The sequence below is a fragment of the Haliotis asinina genome, chromosome 2 (assembly GCF_037392515.1).
Source record: "Haliotis asinina isolate JCU_RB_2024 chromosome 2, JCU_Hal_asi_v2, whole genome shotgun sequence".
In the NCBI taxonomy this organism is placed as follows: domain Eukaryota; kingdom Metazoa; phylum Mollusca; class Gastropoda; order Lepetellida; family Haliotidae; genus Haliotis; species Haliotis asinina.
In genome coordinates, this window is record NC_090281.1 from 41,569,859 (window position 1) to 41,597,437 (window position 27,579).

Sequence of the window (27,579 nt, forward strand, 5' to 3'; positions counted from 1 at the left end):
GCCGGTGATGTGAAATCCGAAATCTCCACCGATACAGATGGGGGCGATGGATTAGGATAATTATTGAAAGACTCACCGCTCTCTGAAGTATTATTGCTTGAAGCCACAGCAACACCTGGTGTCTTCTTGGGCTGTTTGGGACCCTTCCCTGTCCTCACCAGCCAGTGATTGATTACAGCCTTCCTTTTTCTGGGCATAATGAGATGAAGAACTGAATGATGTTCACCGTATGATCATACCAGCGCGAATGACATTCAGAAAGCAAAATAAACAGTGCATGTATAACATATGACAGTGGTAACCAAGCAACGTGATATGGTGGCATATACAGAATGCGGAAGTAAACATGGGCACACGGAAGTAAATACAAAAGTCGGAGAACTTCACTCAGTATCGTTGTTATCGACATAAAGTTACTGGTTCACTTCAGAATACAGTTTATATTCTTATAACTGAATATATTCACACTGAAGTTTTCAAAAGTCAGTGTCACTCTCTTGTTCAATATCTGCGTCTTCATCATCCTCATTCTCTACTGTCCAGTTTCCTGACACAATGACAAGCACAAATATCTGTAGAATGAGTTGAGTTTTATGCCACACTCAGCAATATTCCAGCTATATGGCGGCAGTCTGTAAATAATCGACTTTGGAACAGACAATCCAATGATCAACAACATGAGCATTGATCTGCGTAATTGGGAACCATTGACATGTGTCAACCAAGTCAGCGAGTCTGACCACCCGATCCCGTTAGTCGCCTCTTACGACAAGCACCTTTTATGGCAAACATGGGTTTCAGAAGGCCTATTTTACTGAGAGGACCTTCACGGGTCATCTGTACAAGTGTTTCAAAAGTCAGTATTGTCTCAGTAGATGCCTAGTGTCCTGGTTTGTGTAACATTCCACCAAGCTGGGTTGATCCTTATATGTGGCGAACAGTCATGCCAAGAGCAAAACTTTTGGGAGTTTGCTTTTTACCTTTTGACATGTGCTTTCTGAAACTGTCACAAAACGATCTTTGGATTCACATGGTACATCTGAAGCTCCAACACACCAAGCCAGGAAATTGTATAACTCACAAGGAACACGTGATTTACCAGCATCCACTTTTAAGTCATTTGATGTTCGAGGCCAAGGTATATCCATGCCTGGTACATTCTCCATTATTATCCTCAACATGAGTTGAAAAACTGTAACTGTGGAAAATCTCTTTGCAGTCCAACTTTAAAGGAGAATTATGACAGTCTTTACATAAGGTTTAGTTTGCCTTATGAAAGTATACCTGCCATTAACCTATAGACAGCAACCTGATGAAATATGCTCCAGTGATGTTTTACAGCATCACTTGGGGTTAAACCCTAAACCCCAAATGATAAGATTTCAGCTTACAGAACTTTAAGAACAGTTTTTATTGTCTTGTCTGATTTTCTCTACTTGTAAAATAGAAAGAAATGTGTGAAGTGTACATGTACTAATTTATAAACATTACCTGTAACCTCTGTCATGTAGATTTTCATATTTCTGAACCGACTTCTGAAACAGGTCCAACAGGTCCAACATTCTCATAATTTCTGCATTGACAATGACTCTCAGTTGAATAACTTCTTCACAAAACACTTTATAGCCTTGTTGAGTAGCTGCTGTTTCACATGTGTCAGTGCACATAGATGTGCTGTAATGAAAAATACCTATGATAAGTTTCACAACAACTAATATTTTGCAGTTCAGACCTTTTTGCTAGCACAACCATGTAGACATATAATTGACAAAACTAACCATGGGAATTTTAAAAAAATTCCCTTGGCTTTTTAAAGCTACTTTGTTTTTAGATAAACGATGGGAAGAAAGTGACAATGCTGCATTTACTTTCTGCTGAAAGGCTTACCTTTGCCTTGTCAAACATTTGCTGTAATTCTGGTAGCATGATAAAAGGTGGCATCATACTTCTATGGCAATACAATCTTTACCACATATATGCATAAGTATGCTTTCATCCTTCTGTAGTTCAGCTGTTTTTCTTAACAGATCTGCAAAGCGTAATGTAAGAAATTTGACACTAGCAACATTCAGCTACTGCAGTTACAAGTGAAGAGTAAAAGACTACTGTGTGAAGATATTTATCAGTTTCAATTTCAATTACAATGGCTGATATGAAACATGCATGAAATGCTCATACATGTATATTCAATACTTACCATCATCTATGGTCTCTGCTTGCATGAGTTTGTCTTTCATTTTCAGATGTCTTTTCATACGATATTTCTGTGGTTTTCTGCACAATAAGCACACCGCCGGCAACGCAGCTATTGATGCCGAACATGGTAATCTTGTTGTAGATCAGAATTTTTTTCAGAGAAATGAAATGGTCAGTTACACATTCTGCTTCGCTTGTGGATGGTTTTGAATTGCCTTTTCTTCTTAAATTAGCCGTTGAAATTTGTGTTCTGTCCGACGGCCTAACAGAAAGATAAAAATATTGAAGTCACCGTCACCTGAAAAGAGAGAACCACCCTCCTGTAAAGCTCATGCAGAATGCATTCCCTTGCGAAAAGATCATGAATTCTTCATGAATTCTTCATGAAGACTTCATGAAGTTTCTTCATGAAGAGTTCATGAAAACTTCATGAAGAATTCATGAACATTAAATGAGACACCTACTTCATGAAGAGTTCATGAAGATACTTCATGAAGAGTTCATGAAGATACTTCATGAAGAATTCATGAATTCTTCATGAAGATACTTCATGAAGAGTTCATGAATTCTTCATGAAGATACTTCATGAAGAATTCATGAAATACTTCATGAAGAATTCATGAAGATACTCCCTGAAGAGTTCATGAAGATACTTCCTGAAGAGTTCATGAAGAATTCATGAAGATACTTCCTGAAGAGTTCATGAAGATACTTCCTGAAGAGTTCATGAAGACCCCCCTGAACTGTTCGTGAAGACTTCCTGAAGAGCTTTTTCGGCCTTTTTCTGCAACACAAGTCACATAATCTGACCATGCCATGCAAGCTGGCAGGCAACATATAAATTCATCACCAATAGATGTAACATAAATTAAATATCAAGCAGCAAAGAGGACACAAACAGAAAACTAGATTTTGATGGGATTTCCTTTTTATTCAAATCTTCAGCAGAAAATTCTGATTAATTATTTAAAAACAACACAAAAACCTGTATCCAAACATTGTGCTCTAGAATTAAAGAAGCTGTCATCCATATATACTTGTTCTATCTTTACTACAGCTTGGATGTCAATCAGTCTGTATCCAGGAAAATGAACTCATTAGGAACACCATTTCATGCAGAAGATTGTAATATACAATTTCAGAAAGTGTAATCCCTTCAGACTATATGTTTTTTAAGTAGACAACCAAAAGAGAATTTACAACAGGGCCTTTAATCATCTACCTGGAAGTTGTACATGGGGCATCACAATTTATCTCAGAAGACACAGGATGGAAGAACCTTCAGGAAGAGCAGTGGTAACATCACTGAAGATGCCCACATTGGTTTAAGAATGGTTAGTGACTGAGTGAGTTGAGTTCCAGCAATATCACGACAAGGAACCCAAGAGAAGGGCTACATACATTGTACTCATGTTACGAATCAAACCGAAGTCTTCAGTGCGAAGAGTGACCACTTTGGCTCAGGAATATAATCATCGAGAACTTCATCTTTGTGTTTCAACATTTGCAGAATCGCCCCCATTTCCTCAGAATCGCCCAGTGGAAATCTGAAAAACATTGCAACCAACAACATTTAATCATAGTCTTTCCATTTCAAAGAGTCTAAAGCAAATACTGAAACTTTGTTGTTTTAAAAAAAAATTGCTCAAAATGTTAAGTATATATAACTTGTTTCAGATAATTTTTCACCTGATTAATTAAACTATTTTAAATAAATTAATAATTTAATTTTACACTGATGACCTTAAATTATTTTTTTTAATACAAAGAGTGCATATCAAGTAACAAAACTGGCTTCTAAATCACTAGTCTACATTCATAATCAAATATATTCTGAAATATCTGCATTTCCCAACACTTAAAATAATCAGCACATCATAAAATAGAAAAACGTATCTTCATGTAACTGAACCTATTTCCAACTCAAATAGATGACTAAACATTGTGGCACATTCACTTTTAATTGACAATCTGTAATTATTCCAAAAGTGAATACAAAAACGACAGAGAGAAAATGAAACATCCCTGAAAGTGCCTATAGCAATTATCTCCCTTTTCATTTGAATTTATTTTGTTGTTTATGATCTAAACCAAACAAACTTAGCACCAAACTAGCACCTTGAACTCTGACACCATCTGCATGTGCTCAGATTTAAGTCACCAGCGTTACATGCCCCTGTGTAAGTCCCATCGTACACAACGTTCACTTTATCATTCCGTACACATTACTGATTTTCCTTCTGAGACTAAGAGACATACACTGCTATATGTTTAAAAAATGTTTCTGTCATTCTCCTCAAAGCTTATCCCTTCACCAATGTTTGTTTATGCATATTCCGGCACTCAAAATAATTTCAAAATTGGTGTTATTTACGTACCGCTCATGGAAATCACCTTGGGATGCATCCATAGGCAGTTAATCTAGTCGATTCCTTTATCTTGAGTCAGTTCTTGACATATCCATCGTTGTATTATCCGCGAAATGCGCGAATCGCAAATTTATTAGTGATATTCATCGCCTGAATCGTTGTCTGTTGGCGAAGTTGCATTTGGCGCCTTCTGCCTCGCTCTCGCGCTCGAAGACAGCAGCAATGGCGTCATGCCGGGAAACGGTCGCGTCTTTCCGTATAGAATGTTGCAAGTTTGAAGTAAAGACATTTTTGGATAGAAAAGAAATATTGAGTGTAAATATAAAGCTTAGATCAGGAGTAAATCGTGTCTATAAATAAAATATGATGTATGATTATTGTTATCCGTTCTTAAAGTCGCAATAGATTTCGGAAGAACGAAAGGCGGGGCAGTTTTGGCGCGAAAGTTACTCCATCATACCGACAGTGTATAATTTCTCATCTTATGAACAAATAATGGCAAGAATTACAATATTTAGGTATCAATATCGAAATTGGAACTTGTCAATATACATGTTGTATTATTGTCAACGGCGGGGATCCCGTAAAAACATGTTCTGAGTTCACGTTCCGTTGTCGATCATAACTTGGAAGAATAGTTTATAATGCACATGTCCCTGGTCATAAATTTTATTTCATTAGTCTAAACTGATGTAGTTTTAGGGTCATATCGTGCTGGACAGGGAGTGACAGTGGAATGTGTTCTAAAATCGAGAGCATTGAATGTTTTCAACGAAAAAATCAACTTGCGGGTTATGAAAGCTGTCAGAAGCATGGCAATATCAAAATATTTTTCCACGTTTCTTTTTTTTCTAGTACCGAGTCGACTGTTAATGTTTTTGACAGTTTTATGTTTTTGCTTCGTTATGAACTTTGCGGAAGACGTTCTTGCGATAGTAAAGTATCTGCATGCATGTCTGATCGTGAGCAATCACGGGAGAAATTCAAAGAAATGAGACGATTTTGACAGGAAAACTTTAGTTTATGGAGTAAATATGAATAAGGAAGACAAGTAGAAAACTTCCACAGTACCAACTGGTTACGCAGCTATTTTAGGAAGGTAAGTTTTAACTTGAACTGTCCCTATGTTACTAAAACAACTCCTGTTAGGCACAGAATCGTTTAGCGTTCTTTCATGCATTGTTTGTTGTATAAATTATGAAACAACAACAAAAATTACTAGACAAAAACTAGTAATGCCACGAGAGATTGGATTTACAGATAATTTAAACTTAATTAAATATGTGGAAAGTATGTTTATGCCTCATCTGTAATCATTTACATAACAACTTATGTAACATGAATAACAGTATTGTAGCTTGTAATATTTATTCTGTATTTTCTTTTTAATGTAGTTTACTCTGGAAATTTGTAGTGAATAAGACTAGACTTACTTCATGAACAAAAACTTCATGAAGTAACATATAACTTCATGAAGTGTAAAATAACTTCATGAAGTTGAAGAACTCTTCATGAAATATGTCTTCATGAAGTAACAAAACTTCATGAAGTGTGAAATTACTTCATGAAGTTGACGAAGTCTTCATGAAGTAAGTTCATGAAGATTAAAGCGAAAGTTGATGAACACTTCATGAACTTCATGAAGACTTCATGAACTCATGAACTGAGTTTCGCAGGGGTGTGGAGCTCAGGTGAGAACGAAAGTTTATTCAAGAGAACCTAAAGGCCAGTCAAAAGACAGATAGCATTTGACAGGTGTCAAATGAAGTCAGATGCTAGAAAGTTATATTAGAATTTATATATATAGCCACCACCCTGCTACATACACATATTGTCAACTACAATCCAGTCTTAACCATCCTGAATGATTGTCACAGCTCCTGTGTCCAAGAGTTGTGAATACAAAGTGCCATTTAGAAAGTGGTCAAATATAACGTGTCATGTTTGTGCTTACACTTTCTCAGTAGTAGATTCTGGCACTTTTGTCAGGTAGAGTCTGTATCAAACCAAATAGAAAAGGATGATTTTTATGACATGTTTTGTCATATGTCACAGCCACTAACATCTTTCACAAACAACTTGGGATTGCCATTGTCAGTGTCCTATGGAACTCTCCATTAATAGCATAGTTGTCCCAGGCTATCTGACAAGTCCCAAGATGTGGACAGTCAACATACACTTTATGTTTAGAACTGGGTGCAAATTCGTCTTGCTCCTTTGCCTCCTCCAATGTTGCAGAGGGAATTTGTCCGTCCTTGATAAACACTCGGTCAAGGAGATAACGCTTTTGTATCAATTTTCTTGATGCTAATGGTCAGTTAATATCATGGACTGTTGATGCTGTGCTGTGAATGCTACTTTGCTGCTTCATCTTCTGTGTACTTTCAGAATCTCACCCTGTGGCTTTTTAATGGGTTAATTGCATCCAATAATCAGCTTTATCTATCTCTTTCTGGATCGTCTCCATTTATACTTGGAAGATATGTAGCAGCTTTCGTCACATGAAGCACATTTTCTCAAAGAAACTCATGATTTTTTATAGGATTTCATCCAATTTGCAAATAATGATAACCAAAGGCAGCTTGTAGGTTTGATTCCTTGAGCACTAAATTGTTTTGATCCATCCAAAAGTGGATATTCTTCCTTGGCAAGTTACTTTCACAACAGGGCATGATGTACAGAAGCAGGTTGAGATTGCAACCGTCCTATTCCTGGATCAGTATCAGTTGTCAAGAAGATGGTCTTCTTTGGGTATTCAAAATTTCAAAATTGAAGGACCTCCTTGTCAATGTATCTTTCCCAGCTGTCACCCACATAACAATTTCCCCTTCCCTGACAATGGAAACTTCTCTGATATTTACCTTGGCAGACTCCTGCCACTGACGGATGAAAGCAGAAAGGTCTTTGTTGGCAAGGAAGGCTTGAGTCCGCAAAACAGTCTTTCCTTTTGATATATACTTAAATCTTAAGGTTTCCATTTATTTCAGTCTGTTACACTAACTGATGACATGTATGTTAGATGGCGTGCTGATAACTGGGGGTGAGCGAACTGGACAGACTGTCGAGCATGTGCTTTTCCTCTTACCTGTAAACAAGACAGATAATTTTAACTTACGTCATCAGTTTAAAGCCTATCATTCATTTTCCCGTTTGGGTGGTAGGGCCACTGGAGACTCTACTATTCCTATACAGCATTAAGTTATTCACAGTCCTCTTATACTGAACACTGCGACTTACTCTTGGTGTAGCATTTAGACTATGCTCTATACATATTCCACCTTCATTGGCACTTCAGCTTACTGATCTTCAATCACTCATTGACCAAATTCCAAAGCCTTGTGGTATTATGGGTGACCTAAATGGTCACAACCCAATCTGGGGTTGTACCAGCACTAATACTAAAGGTAAAATACTAGAAGACTTTGTGTATATACAATGATGATTCAAGCACCTGTCTGCATCCTGCATCTGTCAACTATTCTTCTCTGGATTTGTCTCTTGCAATCAATATGATAGGTCTGTTCACAATGACCTTTGTGAAAGTGACCACTTCCCAACTATCTTGCCTGACATAACTCCATCTGATTCTCCATCGTATACAAGATGGAATTTTTTTAAAGCTAACCAGGGCTTCTATCAAACGCTATGTAAATCAAACTGCGACCTGAATGTTTCAGTGATATAATTGATCCCACTCAAACTTTTGCTGACATTTTAAATGAAATATCTGAGTGTATACCTAAGTCCTCTACAAATCCACATCTATGAAAACCATGGTTTAATACAGGTTGAAGACAAACCAGAAAAGGGAAGAAAAATGCAGAGCATATTTCTGCCATCGTCCAACTGTTCATAACTTAAATTAAAATACTCAATGCAAAGGTGGGGCCAACCAAAATAATCGGCAATCTTGGAGCCTTCTCTTACTCAATGCTGTATAAATCTGACCTTATAATATATAACAAAACTATATTCTAACGAGTCTAATCCTGCATTCCACTGTGTTTTTAGTCCTCCTTATGAGGATTTCTGCAACAAGATGTCTTCACTTGTTCTGCCATTTGGGCTCAGAATTATCTTCTTTCTTCTCCTTGGCAAATTGGTTAGGCCAGAAGTTGACCTAAAACTCGCGTCATTTAAAAAATCGGCTCTGTTTTTAAAGCAGAAGCAAATGCCAGTTTAACAGCTCTTAAATATATTCAAAAACATCTTAAACATAAACAATACATAATCTTTTCTGCCTCCCTTTCTTGCCTCCAGGCAATTACAAATCTATCTTCCAAACATCCAGTTGTATAATTGAAATTATTGCATTGTACTATGATCTTGCTACTGGCCAATACGACATCGTCCTATGTTGGTTACCCAGCCACACTGACATTTCTGGGAATACCATGACTGATCTTGCAGCAAAGGCAGCACTAACAAATCTGGAAAGCCACTTCTTATACCATGTTCTGGTTACAAAGCTAGCATAAGAACTTACATCCATGATCTGATGCAAAAGAAGTGAGACACCGAAACAGGTATTAATAAATTACGTGCTATGAAACCCTATGTTTGTTACATCTGCTTGGGTTGTTAAGCTAGATTTGAAGAGGTCATCATACAAGGATATCCATCTGTATGCCTTGTACATCTGTCTCTTGTTAATGCGACATCTCTTGAACTGCCGTACCACGTTGGGAGATTATGCAGACACCAGTTGATGTGTGTGACTCTGACCTTTTTTCAAGGTCACTGCGACTCTTTGACCACTCTTCAAACCCTTGTTAACATGATATGTCATGAACTGTTGTACCCAATGTCTTCAAATTTGGTGACAGCCTACTTTGGGAGACTGTGCAGACACCAGTCGGTTTGTTGACTGTGATCTTGTTTTCAAGGTCACCGTGACTCTTTGACTACTCTTCAAACTGTTGTTAATGCGATATCTCATGAACTGTTGCACCCAGTGTCTTCAAATTTGTTGACAGCCTACATTGGGGGATCACATCGACACCAGTTGATTTTGTTGACATTGACCTTTTTGCAAGGTCACTACAACTCTGCCATTCTTCAAATTCTTGTTAACACGATATGTCATGAACTGTTACACCCTGTTTTCAAATTTGGTGACAGCCAACACCGGGGAATTAGGCGGACGGCAGTCAATTGTCCACTTTTCAAACTTATGTTAATGCAGTATTCCATAAAACATTGCAGCCAATGTCCTCAGCCTACATTGGGTGATTATCCAAACACCAGTCATTTTATACATCTTGTGTGTGAGCTAAAAGTGAAAAGAAGTGAATATGTTATAAATATTTCATTCTTCTTTAGCGACAGGAACCATTGCCATGTTAGTGGCAAACACTTGTCTCCTTCGGAGCAAGAATCAGTACGACATATGGATGATGCCTGTATATCTTCTGGGCGTTTGAGCCGATGCGCCCTCTCAACATATGCTAGCCCCCACATGAGTGGAAGCTTAATTGAATGGGAGGTTCTCGACATTATCTCCCAGTTGTACAGGTCATTCCACGTAGATCTGTTAGCCTCAGGGGTGACAAACCAGACAGTAGTGACCTGCTTTTGGATCCCCTATCTGAGGGAGTAAACCCCTGATGCCTTCCAGCTCCATTGGACACACAGTGTACTGTGGGAATTACCACCAATACCACTGATTCCCAGGTTGCTATCAGAACCAGCCATCAAGCCAGCTTGACTACTTCACCTGTATGGTCGGCTTAGAGCTGGTTTCTGGTAATTTTCTGGTTGCTGTCTCAGCCTCCTGTATTTTTACCATTATGACATGACATTCTATCCCAGCATGGAGCGACCCACCAGAATCCAAGGATTCAGTGGGTGACTTGCCCACTGTCAGGTACCGCCTCCAAGAGATTGGAATTCCTCCATCACTTGCAGACAAAATACTGGCTTCACAGAGGGTTTTGACAAACTTTCAGTGTGAAGATAGATGAACCTTCTATGTGCGCTGGTGTGTCAGCAGGGGGATTTTGTTATCCGTTTTTTCTGCGTATGTAATGCGGGGAGATATAGTCTCGTCTGTCCGTCCGTCCATAATCATTTTGTTTCCGCAGCATAACTCAGAAACCCTTCAATATTTTTAGACCAAACTTGATAGATATAGTAATCTCAGCCTATGGTTGTGCCTTTTGCTGTGTACAGATTTTTGGCATTTATATTTTTTTTGTTTTTCCATGGAACATTTTGGTGTTAGTCTTATGGTGGTGTGGGCTTCGTTTCTGGAGCAGAACTCAAAAACTGTTCAATAGTTTTCTGCAAAACTTGGTAGATATATCAATCTGAACCTATAGTGGTGCCTTTTGGTATTTACAGGTTTTTGTGATTTCTTATTCTCTTGGTTTCCATGGAAATGTTTTGGACATAGTCTCAAAAGTGAGAGGTGTGTTTCGTTTCCGGAGCAGAACTCCAAAACAGTTCAATGTTTTTCTGCAAAACTTGGTAGATATATCAGTCAGAAGCTGAAGTGGTGCCTTTTGGTATTTACAGGTTTTTGTGATTTCTTATTCTCTTGGTTTCCATGGAAATGTTTTGGACATAGTCTCAAAAGTGAGAGGTGTGTTTCGTTTCCGGAGCAGAACTCCAAAACAGTTCAATGTTTTTCTGCAAAACTTGGTAGATATATCAGTCAGAAGCTGAAGTGGTGCCTTTTGGTATTTACAGGTTTTTGTGATTTATTATTCTCTTGGTTTCCATGGAAGCGTTTTGGACCTAGTCTGAAAAGTGAGAGGTGTGTTTCGTTTCCGGACCAGAACTCAAAAACTTCTTAATATCTGTCGGTAAAACTTGGCAGATATGTGTTGCAGACCCCAAAGTGGTGCACTATAGGTTGAAACCATTTCATATCTTTCAACAGATCTTGGCAGTTATATGACATTGTGACTTTGCTGGTTACAGATACATGGCATTTATAATTTTGATGAATTCCGAGGGGTAACAATTCAAACTTAGTCTGAAAAAACAATGAGTAACTTTCAGAGTATTTGTCCTTTCAAACATGTGGGGGCTGGGGGGATATGTCATCTTCTGATGACTCTTGTTGACAGATTTCTGCAGTACCAACTTTAGTCAATCACAACTTGAAGCCAGTTTCACCTCTTCAACAGTCCGGGGTTACACCACAACGTTCTGTGTACCTCTTGATGGTGCTGTGCTGGTGCAACAGTCTCTCGTACAGTGTTTTGTGGCAGGTGTCGACAGGATCCGACTGACTATCCAGTGGATCAGCCCAAAATGGGACAAGTCAGTAGTCCTTGATTGGCTGTCTGGGCCTCTCTTTCACAATTTGTTGTCCACCTTGATAACGTCATAAATAGTATAAACAATATTCACATGACCAGGCGGGGACATGACACTACTGACCTGGACATTTTACCAGCTGAGTTCCTGAGGAATCTATGTTTTGTTTTGACAACAACTCATGTTATGGTATCTAGTATTATCAATGGAACTTCATGCATTTATAGATATTTATAGTGCAATATGAGATGATTTATTTTTCAAAAGACTGATTATACATCTTGAAAACATAGCTGAGCCAATGTTATGAATACTGGCTCTCACACCACTTGCATCTTGCACTTGCATCACTGGGTACACCCCTTTGTACAGACAAGATACCAACTTCTGACAAGATGTTGATGCTTTGTGTAGACTTGTTTGAGTGGCATTTTAGAAGTTGAGGTGTACAAATAGGACAGACTGTATGGATAACAACTTCTTTATTGCGTGATAGCGACGTTTCGGTGCAGATTCTACCGTTGTCAAGCATGAGAGGTGTGTTTCATTTCCGGAGCAGAACTCCAAAACAGTTCAATGTTTTTCTGCAAAACTTGGTAGATATATCAGTCAGAAGCTGAAGTGGTGCCTTTTGGTATTTACAGGTTTTTGTGATTTATTATTTTCTCGGTTTCCATGGAAACATTTCGGACATATTCTCAAAATGGAGGAATGGGCTTCTTTTCCGGAGCAGAACTCAAAAATCATTCAATATTTTTCTGCAAACCTTGGTAGATATATCAATGTGAACCTATATTGGTGCCTTTTGTTATGTACACTTACTGAGTTTTTGTGATTTCTTATTTTCTTGGTTTCCACTGAAATGTTTCAGACCCAGTCTGAAAAGTGAGAGGTGTGTTTCGTTTCTGGAGCAGAACTAAACAACCGTTCAGTATTTTTCTGCAAAACTTGGTAGATATATCAGTCAGAAGCTGAAGTGGTACCTTTTGCTATGTACAGGTTTTTGTGATTTATTATTTTCTCGGTTTGCATGGAAACATTTCAGACCTAGTCTGAAAAGTGAGAGGTGTGTTTCGTTTCCGGAGCAGAACTCAAAAACCGTTCAGTATATTTCTGCAAAACTTGGTAGATATATCAGTCAGAAGCTGAAGTGGTGCCTTTTGCTATGTACAGGATCTTGTGGTTTATTATTTTTTCGGTTTCCATGGAAGCGTTTTGGACCTAGTCTGAAAAGTGAGAAGTGTGTTTTATTTCCAGAGCAGGACTCAAAAGCTTCTTAACTCATTAGGGCCGAGAGCCGCGTATATACGGCAAATTAATTAGCTTCTCACAGCGAGAGTCGCTTATTGGGGGTAATAAAAAGCACCTCTTATTCAGCGAGAGACGCATATTGGGGGTTATGAAAAGCACCTCTCATTCAGCGGGGGCTTTTTTTTTTTCAGTATTGGGGGCTTTACATTTTAAATTCGTACTGTGCCTATAATTTCAATCAATTTAGCAGTAATGATCAAAGATTAGCTTTTCTTACGAGAGAGGTTACTTTCTGTGTTAATCAGAAGAGCTATTAATGTGTTTTGATAACAATTGCTTACAATGTCGGGGGCTTATACAGGCTAATGAACACATGTCTGCGGGAAAAGGGATTATGAGATGTTGTTACAGGAGGTACGTGTTTGTCACTCGTCATTGGGAGTGAATACTAAGATACTATGTTCGCACACTGATTGAATTAACGGTGACAAGGTTACAAAACCTTCTTCTAAATTAAATCATTCGTTCATTACGAAACCTTCTTCTAAATTAAATCATTCATTCATTCGTTGTAATAGTCCATATAATGAATCGTAGACGTAAATAGCAATACTGTGTTACACTCATGTTCGTGTAGATTTGAAATACACCAAGTTACTAATTTAGACCTAACTCATTTGCGACTATTGAGTTTGAAAGTTGACAATAATACATAATCGAATATGAAGTGATAACTCTTGCATCTACTCATAATATACATATATAGTGCAACTCTTGCATCGACTCGTAATATACATATATAGTACACATAAACCATACAAAGGTAACTGGGGTATTTTGTTCAAGCTGTTTCATGTTTGTTTGAAATGTGATTTTTCAATGCAATTTACATAAGCATTGTGTAAGAAACGTTTGTATTTGATCTCTGTAATTATCTTATCCTGTGTAATGATCACGTGTATCAGATCCATCGTCAATAAAAGGAGGAGAATATATCAGTTACGGAACTGATGCGTATAATCATTCAATCAGACAACACTAAATGAGATATGTGAACACCTCTTTAAACCTCAAAATAACAGCCTCTGCCCGAATGCATGTCCAGGTAAACTTTGGTCCCGTGACAAGTGTAAAACAAACTAATGCGCTGTTACATCATTGGACAACCTGTTTTGTGGAGTCACACCCATTGTCAATCTTCTGAACCTCGTTTGCTTTCAAAACAAATATACGTATGTCCATCTTCATAAATATTTGGGGAGATTCAACTTCAAGTGTATACATCACAATAAATTAGTATTGTGTTACTTTTTTAAATTCTATAATACATGTACTTGAATTATGGTATTTATTCGTAACAATGTGCAGATTAAATTGAAATGTTCAGCGAACCATTATGTTTGAAGTAGTGTGCGCAAAAAGTATATGCAAATAAATACCATCTCTACTCAATGGTTGGACTGGGTTATCCGGGGTAAAAATAATCGGATTGTAGCGCTTTGAGCGCTTCAAAGAAAAATAAACTCGTCAAAGTGCTTGTTAGTTCTCTGTGTACATTTCAGGCATCCTTACGATTATATATGTTCACCATACACAAACGTTTAATGATAGCTAGAGTTGATAAAGCCAAAATCTAGCATATCGATTGGTCAACGATCTAACCAATAGTCAATCTGTATCCAAGCTGTCTAGTGACCGAATGTACTCTTCAGAAATTTAGCCCACGCCCCATCACCTGTCATTTCCAATGTGACAGGTATCTCACGATACGATTGGTCATAGATAACAAATCAGGGAATATATTGAACAGTTAAGATACAAAACGACCTATTCGGGAACTTTGATGACGCCCACCCCATGACCCTTTGTCTCATGTATGTGCCAGGAATAGCATTATACAATATACATACATGTATGTTCGTGCGATAACGTATATTTTCTGCGTTAAATCTAGATGAACAAAAGCGACAAACTGTGAATCTGTTATATGTAAGTCACAGACTAGCTTATTAGTACTTTCCTTTAAATATTCAGTAAACACTATCAATGTATCAGCGAAAACGCTTCTTTCATAGATTATTAGGCATGTGCGTATATTCGTCTTTACTGCCATTGACATAGATGTTTTGAACAATTTAATCTCACACAATGATATGAGAGGGACATCATTTGGTTTAAGTATGTCTTACATACAAAGATTCCAAACATGAGTGAAGAAAGGCACACTTACATAATCCCTTACTTTATGTGCTATTGAAAGTTTCTTGACACCTCTCTGTAATTATCACATGTAGCAACTAATGATCCATCATCAGTAAAAGCAGGATAGCATATTAATCATGGTATTGATACCCTTGCTTATCATCATTCTGACTACAGTAATAAGATTATTTAGCGCTACTTTTGGTCTTGAAACAACAGTCTCTGGTAGAATTTATACGTATCCACGCCCCTACTCCCTTATTGAACGGACTGTCCCGGGACAAGCGTAAAATAAACATGTGTTGTTATTTTGTCGGACAACCCACTTGATGGTGCTACGTACGCTTCATTCTCTGTACTGTATATGCACACATGGGTGCAGTCTGGTGAACCTTGATATCAGACAATACACAAATTGTTACATGATAGTGAGGATATACAACCAAAACACAACATATCCACTGGTCAACAATACAATAAAAAATCAATGTGTCCAATCTGAGAGACCAAACGTGCCCTTCAGAAATTTAGGCCATGCCCCATCACCTTGCCCTTCCTATGTGACAGGTTCTCACAATACGATTGGTCAAAGTATCAGCCAATGTAATGAGTAACTGAGATATAATGCGTTACATTTGGGATATTTTATCCCTTCACATGACGGGAAGCTTTGTTTAGCATTGAGTAATGATAAATGTATCATGCAGTATGTATGTGTATGAATGGTGATGTATTGTTTGCAGCGTTAAGTTAAGATGAACAAAGTGACAAACTATAAATTTTTATATGCTCCATGTTACCTACACACCTATTGATACTTTCCTTGAAATAGTCAGTAAGCACGAGCAATGTATTGGCAAAAAATGTAGACGATTATAATGCTAGTTCCCCCCTCTTTTTAAACTCTATTATAAATGATATATTATAATTCAGTCAATACGATGAGAGAGACAGGAGGAATTTGTATATTTGTTCATCTCGTACGTACAAAGACCGCGTAGGTGTTGATAAAAATATAGCACACACTGGCAAAGGGGTATAAGAGACACATGTAATAAATTACATGAAATGCTGTAATATATGTATTCACATCGGCCTCTTTTCCATCTTTACGACACAATTAAATAATCAGTACTTGTTTGTGAGACTAGACAGTTTCCTGTCATATCTGAGACCTGCCAGGGAAATCAGGCATGATTAGCACTAATTAGCCTCGTCGCAGCAATCAGGCCGTCAGCGAGGGGTGCCAGGTATTGGGCAGTGTAGCGGCTCCAGGGCTTAATGAGTTAATATCCTTTCAAACATGTGGGGTCGGAGGGATATGTCATCTTCTGATGACTCTTGTTTAGTGATATTCCAGGCACTAGGGAGGTAAACTACAAGGATAGATGTGAAATTTTATTTTATAAAACTTTGAACATCATCCTAAAGGCAAATGGACGAGGTACCAGCAATCAGACAATGCACAAACCCTGATTGTGCATATACTAACTAAACTGCAAATTTTCCAACATCCAGCCATGTAATCATTTCTTTCAATGGCTCAGTATGCTTAGAATATTCAGGGGAAGAGTATCCTAGCAAGAAATAGCCAATTAAAAATAGATATGATGCAGTCATTTGATAGTTCATAATAAACTGTCAAACTTTTAGTGCAACATGACACCATGACTGACGCAAAATCACGCAGAATGACAAGGGTACTTATCGGCATTTCAGATGTCTTCCATATTTACAATGTAAACGATAAAAACATATAACAATACACAGATAGTCAGAATAATTCTGATTACATCTCACATTTATGTACACAAGATCCCTGAATCAAGGAAAGAGTCCTCACAAAATCCTGTGTACCCTTCTCAGCGAAGCTGCCATTTTTGAAGAAATCGGTCATCACTACTAATGTCACAAGTCAACATTGTTGCACATATTAGGCAGTTTCTCTGAGGTGAAGGTCGGTTAAGCAAGAGTAAACACAATGACCACATCATTCCAATTGCACTTTCAGTATTGTGATGTATATTTTACGTATCATTAGATATTTTTTCATTTTTTTCAGCCACCTCCTCGTGGTGGGTGCAGGGTAACACTAAGTGCTCTTCTCCCGTGTGGACCCGGGACAGAATGTGTCCACAGCACCCCAGTGGTCAATGTCTTAAGAGGCGACTAAATTGGACAACCTGTTTGCCATGGGTTGCGTCCTGTGTCAGTGGAGGACGGGATCCTGGTGGTTGAGGGCATTTGGGCTTTTAACTGCGTTCCATTTGCCCAACACACCACTTTGGCCCTTACTTCACCTAGACGGGTGGTTGAATGGACGCGATTCAACCAATCGGCTGGTCATGCCAAGCCCTGTGCATGGACTACATATGTGTCATTGCACAGATCTGATTTGGAATTGTTTTGAATTTTGGTCATGGCACTATTGTTAATCTGTAAATTTTAGTATTGTGAATTATGATCATACGAACTTTGTCTGGAGTCTTGTGCCAGAAGGCGATGGCTCATGGGCCAGTTTGGTAGATTAATTACTTATCCTTGGTGCTGCAAGCTGGAGGCCCACATGCTTTGGCATTGTCCTTGTGATTCTCCATGGTGGGAGGGGAGCTCGAATGATGAACCATATTACACTAACCATGGCTTATGAAATACAACTAAAAAAAACCAAAACATCCACTTGAAAATGACCCTGTTGAGACCGTCTACGTCGATTGAATATTGGCCACGTTTCGTTGTGATTGAGACTAATGACAAAACTCTGTTAAAGCTGAACCCCTTTGCTGTATCCAAGGGTATTCAAGGTATTGCTGGGGCTTTGAAAAACATTAGACGCTTACGCTCGGATGTGCTGTTAGTTGAGTACGCTAAAGACAACAATCAACTAATCTGATGAACATGAAATCTTTCATGGGCATTCCAGTCACGGTCTCTGCTCACAAGACCTTATACACTAGTAAAGGTATTATCAGAGATCGTGATCAATTGTTTGATATGTCCGAAATTGACATAGCGTCAGAAATGAAAGATCAAGGTGTGCTGTTTGTAAAGCGCTTTTCAACCCGAAAAAACAATGAAACATTCCAAACAAATACATATCTGTTTACTTTCTCATGTCCAAATGCTCCTAAATCAGTGAAGGCAGGCTATTGTAACATACAAGTTTATACCTACATCCCCAACCGGCTCAGGTGTTTTAAATGCCAGAAATATGGACATGGTGTAAATACTTGCACATTATTGGCTGTTGTGTGCACTCACTGTGGTGAGAAAACACACACAACAGAAGATTGTGACAGTGATTTCAAAAACTGCACCAACTGCTCAGACAACCATTTGTCATTTTCTAAACAGTGTCCTATTTAGGAAGAGCAAATGGAGATAAACAGAATAAAGTTTACTCAAAATATCTCCTTTTCTGAGGCAAAGAAAATGGTAAAGAGATCTGATCCTCCAGAAAGTTATGCTACATGTAGTAGCAAAAACATCATCGGATTCTACCTGTACAAAAACAAAATCATCCACAGGCTGCCAGACTGCTTCATGAGTTGATGATGTATGTTATCAGCTCCTGTAGCAGTGTCATGAGCTTGACCAAGAGCAGTATGGAGTTCATGAATAGAAAACGTTTCATTATAATCTTCCCCATTATCAGAATTGAAATCAATAGTTTTCTTTTCTTGTTGTTTTTGATACTGCTGAAATTTAGGTATATAATTAGAAGAGGAAGAATATTTAGTGAGAGTTTCACCCAGTTTATTTGCAATATCTGATTTATCAGTAAGTAATTGATCTCCATCTTTAAGATGATAGACTGTAGATTTAGTATCATTACCTTTAATTTTCTGGAGCATGTTCCATACCTTGGACATGGGTGTCCGAGAATTTATTTCAGATAAATCAGATTCTCCACAGCTTTTGTACCCTGCTATATCATCTCAGACTGAAGAATCACTTCCTAGTAGATCAAAGCCTTCCTCTGATCACAAATCATCATCATCTCAGTCACACTCAAAGTCTCAATCTGATATTCAACAAACTGTGAAAAGTAAACCTAAACCTAAGCCTAACCTAAAAGAACAAAGTGGCAGAGCTCCTAAAGGGTCACAAAATAACATTCAATTGTTCAATAAATATGGGTCTCATGAAGACATGGCAAAAACGTCCATTCTAGGGCACATAGCATGTCGCCCTCCAAAAGAGTGCAGGGTAGATCCCCAATAAATCCCCCCAAAAGATATCTTATACCAATAATATTGTACAGTACAATATCTTCTAATATATTATAACAGATATGCAGTGTGTTTTCCGTAAAAACAGAAGTACTGTCGATCACTTAGTGCGTTTAGAATCATTTGTGAAAAATGCGCTGATTAAAAAACAACACACTGTGTCTATCTTTTTTGATCTTGAGAAGGCAGATGACACAACCTGGAAATATTTTGAGAGATTTACATGATTTCGGTTTGCGAGGTCATTTGCCTGAATTCATAGCCAAATTTTTTAAATAACAGACAATTTCAAGTCCGCGTCGGTTCTACCCTGTCTGATCATTACAATCAGGATCAGGGTGTTCCACAAGGCAGTATTTTGTCAGTCACTCTTTTTAGCATAAAGATAAATAGTTTATCAAAAGTTTTAAACGATTCAATTGATGGATCACTTTTTGTGGATGATTTTGATATTTCTTGTAGTGGGAAAAATATGCATACTATTGAACGGCAACTGCAGCTGTGTTTAAACAAAATAGATAAATGGGGTCTTGAAAATGGTTTCAAATTTTCTAAATCAAAGACCAATTGTATACACTTCTGCCATAAATATAAACCTCAGTTTGACCTTTTTGCCCCATATTAAATCCCTAAAGGCCAAATGCTTGAAGGCACTCAATTTATTAAAGGCTGTTTCTAATTCAAAGTGGGGAGGGGATCAGACTACCCTCCTTCACTTATATAGATCACTCATCCGCTCAAAACTTATGGCTCCATCGCATATGATGGAGCCTGCAAAAGCAACCTGACTTTGTCTTTGCTCTTTTGGAACTTCACCTATTGACAGTCTCTATGTTGAGGCTGATGAACTATCTCTTGATAGCGCCGTATTAAGTTAGCTTTACAGTACATTACTAAATTATACTCTAATGAATCTAACCCTGCGTATAACTGTGTTTTCAATCCCCTTTATGAGCATTTATACAACAAAAAATCTTCTCTTGTCCCGCCTCTGGGACATAGAATTAAACCATTTCTTTCTTCGGCCGGCAGTGAGCTGGAAAACATAGCTCCCTCCTATCTTCATTCTTCTCCTTGGCAGTTGGTTAGGCCTCAATTGGAGCTAACATTGACCACAGTTAAAAAATCAGAAACTAATGAATTACAATATAAACAATAATATAATCAACTAAAACATAAATATTGCAATTATAAATCCTTATTTACAGATGGGTGCAAGGACGGTGGCGCATTGGCCCGTGCCACTGTCATTGGATCCAGAACAATATCTTCTAGATTACCAGACAGCAGTTCTATTTTTACAGCTGAAGCTAACGCCATACTAACGGCTCTTAAATATATACAAAGACACCCTAAACATAAACAGTGTATAATCTATTCCGACTCTCTTTCTTGCCTTCAGGCTATTAAAAATATTTCTTGTAAACATCCATTTTTAATTGAAATTATTGAATTGTATAATAATCTTGCTACTGGCCAATATGACATTGTCTTCTGTTGGTTACCAAGCCACGTAGGCATTTCAGGTAACGCAATGGCCGATCTTGCTGCCACGGCAGCACTCAACAAATCTGTGACACCACTTCTTATTCCATACTCTGATTATAAAGCTAACATTACATCTTATATCCGTGATCTGAGGTCAAAGAAGTGGGACACCCAGGTAGGCATCAATGAATTATATGAAATAAAACCCTATATTGGTTATTCCTACTTGGGTTGTCAGTCCAGATTTGAAAGGTCATTATGAGACGATGCCGTATTGGTCACACCAGATATACGCATAAATACCTTTTGAAAGGTGAGGATCCTCCATTTTGTATCCCTTGTGATGAAAGAATCACAGTCAAGCATGTCTTGCTTGATTGCGTTTGAATATTCCATCACAAGGGATACCTATTTTAAATCACGTAGTATGAAGGACCTTTTTACTAATATCAGTTCTCATTTAATCATTGCATTTATTAAATGAATTGTAAATAGATAATTTTTTTATTATTGGAAGTTTAAATTCGTAATTGTGCTTGTTAGTGGCTGTATCCACAAAGGGGGTTGAAGTACTGTAAAACTATTGTCCTGCTGAGAGGGTACGTAAGTCCACAAACATTCAAAGTAAATTCAAAGTTTCCTTGTTTTTAATCTTAGAATAAGTGTCCTTTTACTGAATGGCTAGATTTCCCGAATTGCTGACAGCTGAGGGGATGATGTAAATCCTGCTAGGATCCATGCAAGTAGCTTAGGTACTGGAAGTCCCCATGGTCCCTAGTATGGTGATCTACCTTCAGTTGTTTGCAGTGTATAGCCCATTTTTATATTGTGTTGTCCTGTATAGATAAATTGTTTAGGTACAGTTACTAGTTGTATATTCTACTCTGTGATATTCTAGTTGTTTTACTGGCCTTCGTTGACTGGTTTTATAACAGACATATATTTCATTTCAGTACTAAATGTTTTCGTCGCGATATGGCTGAGTCATTGCCGATGCGACGTTAGATATTAACTCACTCAAATGCATCCCGTTTCTTGGTTTGCAGTTGCATCACACAGTTAACATCAACGGTGGAAACATTATTTTTATGTTTTCCGAAGGATAAAATGCCTCGTAGTTCGACTCAAAACTTTACAGAGACACGGTCATGTTTGCAATGTTTACATTCCCACAATGCAATCATGGAATGTCACATGACTACTCAGCTTCAGCTGAATGATCTAAACTTTCATATGTAGTAGAAATGAGACGGTCATTTTGCCTTGTATGGTTTAAGAGAATCACAGATGTACTTAATTAAAATGATCTAGAGAAGATATTTAACCCAAACATAAAGCATTCACCAAACTGTTCATCATTTGTTTTTCTAGTAAAGTTTGTCTTAACGTAGGGGGCTGACACGTCAAAAGAACAGGGCGTCAGTTAACCCTGTGCAAGGATTCTTAATTTAGGTCACAGACACCGTCATTTGTTTTCTGCTATAGATTAATCGAAATTAGGCTTAGAAATTATTAAATATAGCATCTTAGAATAGAAATACAGTTCCTTCTACCACCATGTAGAGTGTAATAAAGCACACTTTCGCCCTGAACTACGAGGGTTGGCTGAAAAGTTCTAAGCCTCACTGTGAAAAAAGTTACAAAGTCCACGTTTGTAATTTATTTTTCTACATAGTCCCCTTCCAAGTTCACACACTTTTGCCAGCGATGCTGCAAGGCCCGAATCCTGGTCAGGAAGAAATCTTCTTCAGCTACCCTAAAAAAATCAGTCACAGCGGAAATGACGTCATCATTACTTGCAAAATGGCGACCGGCGAGTTCCTTTTTCATTTTGGGGAACAGGTGGAATTCAGAAGGAGCCAAATCAGGTGAATAAGGAGGATGGTCAATGAGTTCAAAGCCACAATCGCGGATTGTTGACATGGCCACCACCGATTTGTGAACAGGCGCATTGTCTTGGTGGACACCTTTAGCGATCATCCCTCGTCGTTTGGCTTTGATTGCTTCTCGCAACTGGTTCAGTAGATCTGCATAGTATCTGCCGTTGATAGTTTGACCTTTTTCAAGATAATCAATGAGCAGAATACCCCTGGAATCCCAAAAGACTGATGCCATCACCTTTCCAGCTGAAGGAACAGACTTGGCTTTCTTCGGAGCTGGTGAATCAGGATGCTTCCACTGTTTTGACTGTAGTTTTGTTTCTGGTTGAAAGTGATGTATCCAGGTCTCATCCATGGTTACAAATCGTGCCACAAAATCATCGGTGATCTGCTTCAAAATGACGCAAATTGTCAAGGGACGTGTGGAACCTGACACGTTTCTGTTCTGCTGTCAAGAGCTTTGGCACCCATCTTGCAGAAACTTTAGTCATTCCTAATTCGTTGGTGATAATATGCTCAACCCTCTCATGAGAGATGCCCACTACACTAGCAATATGTCGAGTAGTCAATCGTCGATCATCCATCAACATATCGAGCACTCGCGTGATGTTTTCTGGAGTGGTTGCTGTTGAAGGCCTTCCTGAGCGTGGGTCATCATCAAGGCTTTGTCTGCCATGCTTAAATTCTGCAGCCCACTTCTTTACTGTGGAAAATGAAGGAGCATCATCCCCTAGAGTGGAGACCATGTCAGCATGTATCTGTGTTGGGGACATCCCTTTCTTTTGCAAGTACTTGATGACTGCCCTGTATTCAGTTTTGTCCATTTGTGATGATTTCAGAGGGTAGGTTTACCAAAAGAGCTGTAGTTGAGATAAAACTATTAGTATGTTTGTAGTTCTTGTGTCTATGATTCACTAAATGATTGTCCTCATTGGTGGCAAACACCTGTCTCTACCTGGTGGGGAAAAACCACTCAGGCTGAGAACTTTTCAGCCAACCCTCGTATTATAGTTAAAGCACAAGGACGCTGTATTTCTTAATTACATGGAAAATTGACTCAGTAGGTGCACTATACCACATTTCAAGCCTCTACATAAGTGTTGGAAGATCACACGTAGCCATTACAGCAACATGTGCTTTAGTTCCTGTGATGTACAATATTTTATGCATTGGGACAAACATTGCAGTTTTATATGATCAGGTTAATAAACAGCGATTTAATTCAACCTTTTAAGTAAAACTGTTAATATAACTGTCATATTATTGAAAATGATTTGTACATTTTATGCGTAGGCACGCATATCTAAAGGAATTGTCTTGTTCATTGCATTGGTTTGTGACCAGGGGCGAGTTTCATGATTCATTATCATTGTTTTAGATAATAAAGTCAATTCAGATTCGATTAAAACATGTTTTCTTGGCAGAATATCTTAACTTAAACAATATTTATTCGAACATTGTTTAAAAATATATAAACCAGGTCATGTTTTAATTTGGACAAAGTCCATATTCTAATTGTTCCGTACTAAATTAACAATCTCTTAGTACGTTTCATTGCATACTTATGGCGTAAAATAATTACATAATCATAAGAAAATTGATGCCAGACACATGCACGTGTTGCTCACAATAAGATAAGTAATAAAACAGACTAAATTGTTGATATATTCAGGACACTGTTTAAGATGTAACAAAACTGTATAAATTGTTGATATATTCATGACACTATTTCAGAGGTAAAGCCATTCATTTTAAGTTTTATCTAGGAAGTGTTGAATTCTGACACAGAAGCCGAGATCTTTTACACATTCAGTGGAAATTAGGTTAGATGTACAGTGGAATCTGTCAAATTCAGAGTCGACTGGGACCTACTTATTTGTCCGAATTACATAGAGTCCGAATTGTCCAATGTGACAGGAGTTAGCTCCCTTGATGACGAAGACACATCAGTGAAAACACAAAATAAACAACAATACACTAGTGTAAAATGAATAATTGTTTATTATTAATTTATAAATTTCACTTAAACTTGATCATGTTGTGATTCATGTTGGTTGGGAGGCGGTCCTTATAGCTGTCAGTCACATCACTGTCAGTGCACCCACTTTCTCCACTAACAGTAAACTGTTTCACATTGTAGCGTTGTTTCCAACACAAAAACCATCCGTCAGACGCCTTGAAATCAGTCAAACCCAAGTCAGTCGCAAACTGTAAAGCTTTCTCCTTCAATATTGGTCTGAACAGTGGCATATCCTTACTTCGTACACGTGAAAACCATTCTTAGAGCATCACGCCGATGTTGTCATATTTACCATTGTGCCTTCGCTTGGTTTCTGCATTTACATTTTTGGCCTACTGTTGGTGGTAGTAGTCCCGTTTTCTTAAAATGTCCGACACTGTTTGCGTGCTGATTTTGTACTTTTCAGCAAGGTCTTTCTGTTTAAGGGGAGGTGTTGATTCGGTATCTTCTGAGCCAAGTCCTCTTGGTTGAGTTGTTTGTTTACTGATTAACCCGATAATCCACTTGAAATCAGGGACCGCTAATTAGGCCACTCACTCCGCCTCCAGCAGGAAGTCCGACATAATCAGCGTGTTTTCATAGTCAATTGCCTTGTCGGGCCGAGATTTTAGTCTGAATTCTGAATTATATACCGAGTCCAATTTATTCAGTGTTTGTGTATTGATAACTTAACTAAGTTCTGCCGGGACCACAACTAAGGTCCGAATTGTAACGAAAACCGATTTACCCAAGGTCCGAATTTGACAGATTCCACTCTATACTAGTCAGCAAACCAGTGTCATCTTTTTCTGACGTCACTAAATGAACAAAACTTGCCATGACTTCAGCTAAAATGTTGCATTATTTTCAGGGGGAAAATAGAGCATAGCGGAGTTATGCCCCCTTATTTTTCCACCTGGCATGTAATGCCTCGTCTATCTCTCCATTCGTCTGCCCGTCTGTAATCATTTTGTTTCTCAGAAACCATTCAATATCTTTAGACCAAACTTGATAGATATAATAGTCTTAACCTATGGTTGTGCCTTTTGCTATTTACAGATTTTTGGCACTTTTTATCCCCCCCAGCATAATATGCGGGGGGATATAGTCGACACCTTGTCTGTCCGTCCATCCGTCCGTCCGTAATCATTTTGTTTCCGGAGCATAACTCAGAAACCGTTCAATATATTTAGACCAAACTTGATAGATATAGTAATCTCAGCCTATGGTTGTGCCTTTTGCCATTTACAGATTTTTGGCATTTATATTTTTTTGTTTTTCCATGGAACATTTTGATGTTAGTCATATGGTGGGGCGGGCTTTGTTTCCAGAGCATACCTCAAAAACCGTTCAATATTTTAGTGTAAAACTTGGTAGGCATGTGTGGCAGGCCCTAAAGTGGTGCCTTTTGGTATTTACAGGTTTTTGTGATTTCTTATTTTCTCGGTTTCCATGAAAATGTTTCGGACTTAGTCTTGAAATGAAGGGATGTGCTTCGTTTACGGAGCAGAACTCAAAATTCGTGCAATATTTTTCTGCAAAACTTGGTAGATATACCAGTCAGAAGCTGCAATGGTGCCTTTTGCTAGATACAGGTTTTTGTGATTTCTTAGTTTCTCGGTTTCCCTGGAAACGATCCACACTTTGTCTCAAAAGTGAGATGTGTGTTTCGTTTCTGGAGCACAACTCAAAAACTTCTTAATATCTATCAGTGTAACTTGGTAGATATGTGTGGCAGACCCCAAAGTGGTGCCTTTTGGTATTTACAAGTTTTTGTGATTTATTGTTTTCTCAGTTTCCATGGAAACGTTTTGGACTTAGTCTCAAAATGGAGGGATGTGCTTCGTTGTCGGAGCAGAACTTGAAAACCATTGAATATTTTTCTGCAGAACTTGGTAAATATATCATTTGGAACCTAATGTGGTGCCTTTTGCTACCTACAGGCTTTTGTGATTTCTTAGTTCCTCGGTTTCCATAGAGGCGTTTTGTACTGAGTTTCAAAAATGAGAGGTGTGTTTCATTTCCGGAGCAGAAATCAAAAACGTCTTAATATCTGTCAGTGTTACTTGGTAGATATGTGTGGCAGACCCCAAAGTGGTGCCTTTTGCATTTTATATGTTTTTCTGATTTATTATTTTCTCCGTTTTTATGGAAACGCTTCAGACTTAGTCTCAAAATGGAGGTAGGGGCTTCGTTTCCGGAGCAGAACTCAAAAAACCATTTAATATTTTTCTGCAAAACTTGGTAGATATGATTCAATCAGAACCTGAAGCCGTACATTTTGCTATTTCTAGTTTTTAGTGATTTATCATTTTCTTGGTCTCCATGGAAACGTTTTTGACTTTGTCTCAAAAGTGAGAGGTGTGTTTCGTTTCCGGAGCAGAACTAAAAAACTTCTTAATACCTGTTTGTAGAACTTGGCAGATATGTGAGGCAGACGCCAAAGTGGTGCCTTTTGCTATTTACAGGTTTATGTGAATTATTACTTTCTTGATTTCCATGGAAACGTTTCAGACTTAGTTTCAAAATGGAGGATGGGCTTCGTTTCCAGAGCACAACTCAAAAATCATTTCATATCATTCAACAGATCTTAGCAGATATATGAGACAGATCTTGACATTGTGACATTGCTTGACATTGTGACAGATATATGGCATTTATAATTTTCATGAATTCCATGGAAACAATTCAAACTT

General features: G+C 38.1%; 1 protein-coding gene across 2 annotated transcripts in view; it reads left to right on the plus strand.

Moving 5' to 3' along the window:
* LOC137273712 (nuclear receptor subfamily 5 group A member 2-like) overlaps positions 1–27,579 on the plus strand; it is a 225,745-nt gene that overhangs the window by 181,901 nt on the left and 16,265 nt on the right. The window lies entirely within an intron of this gene.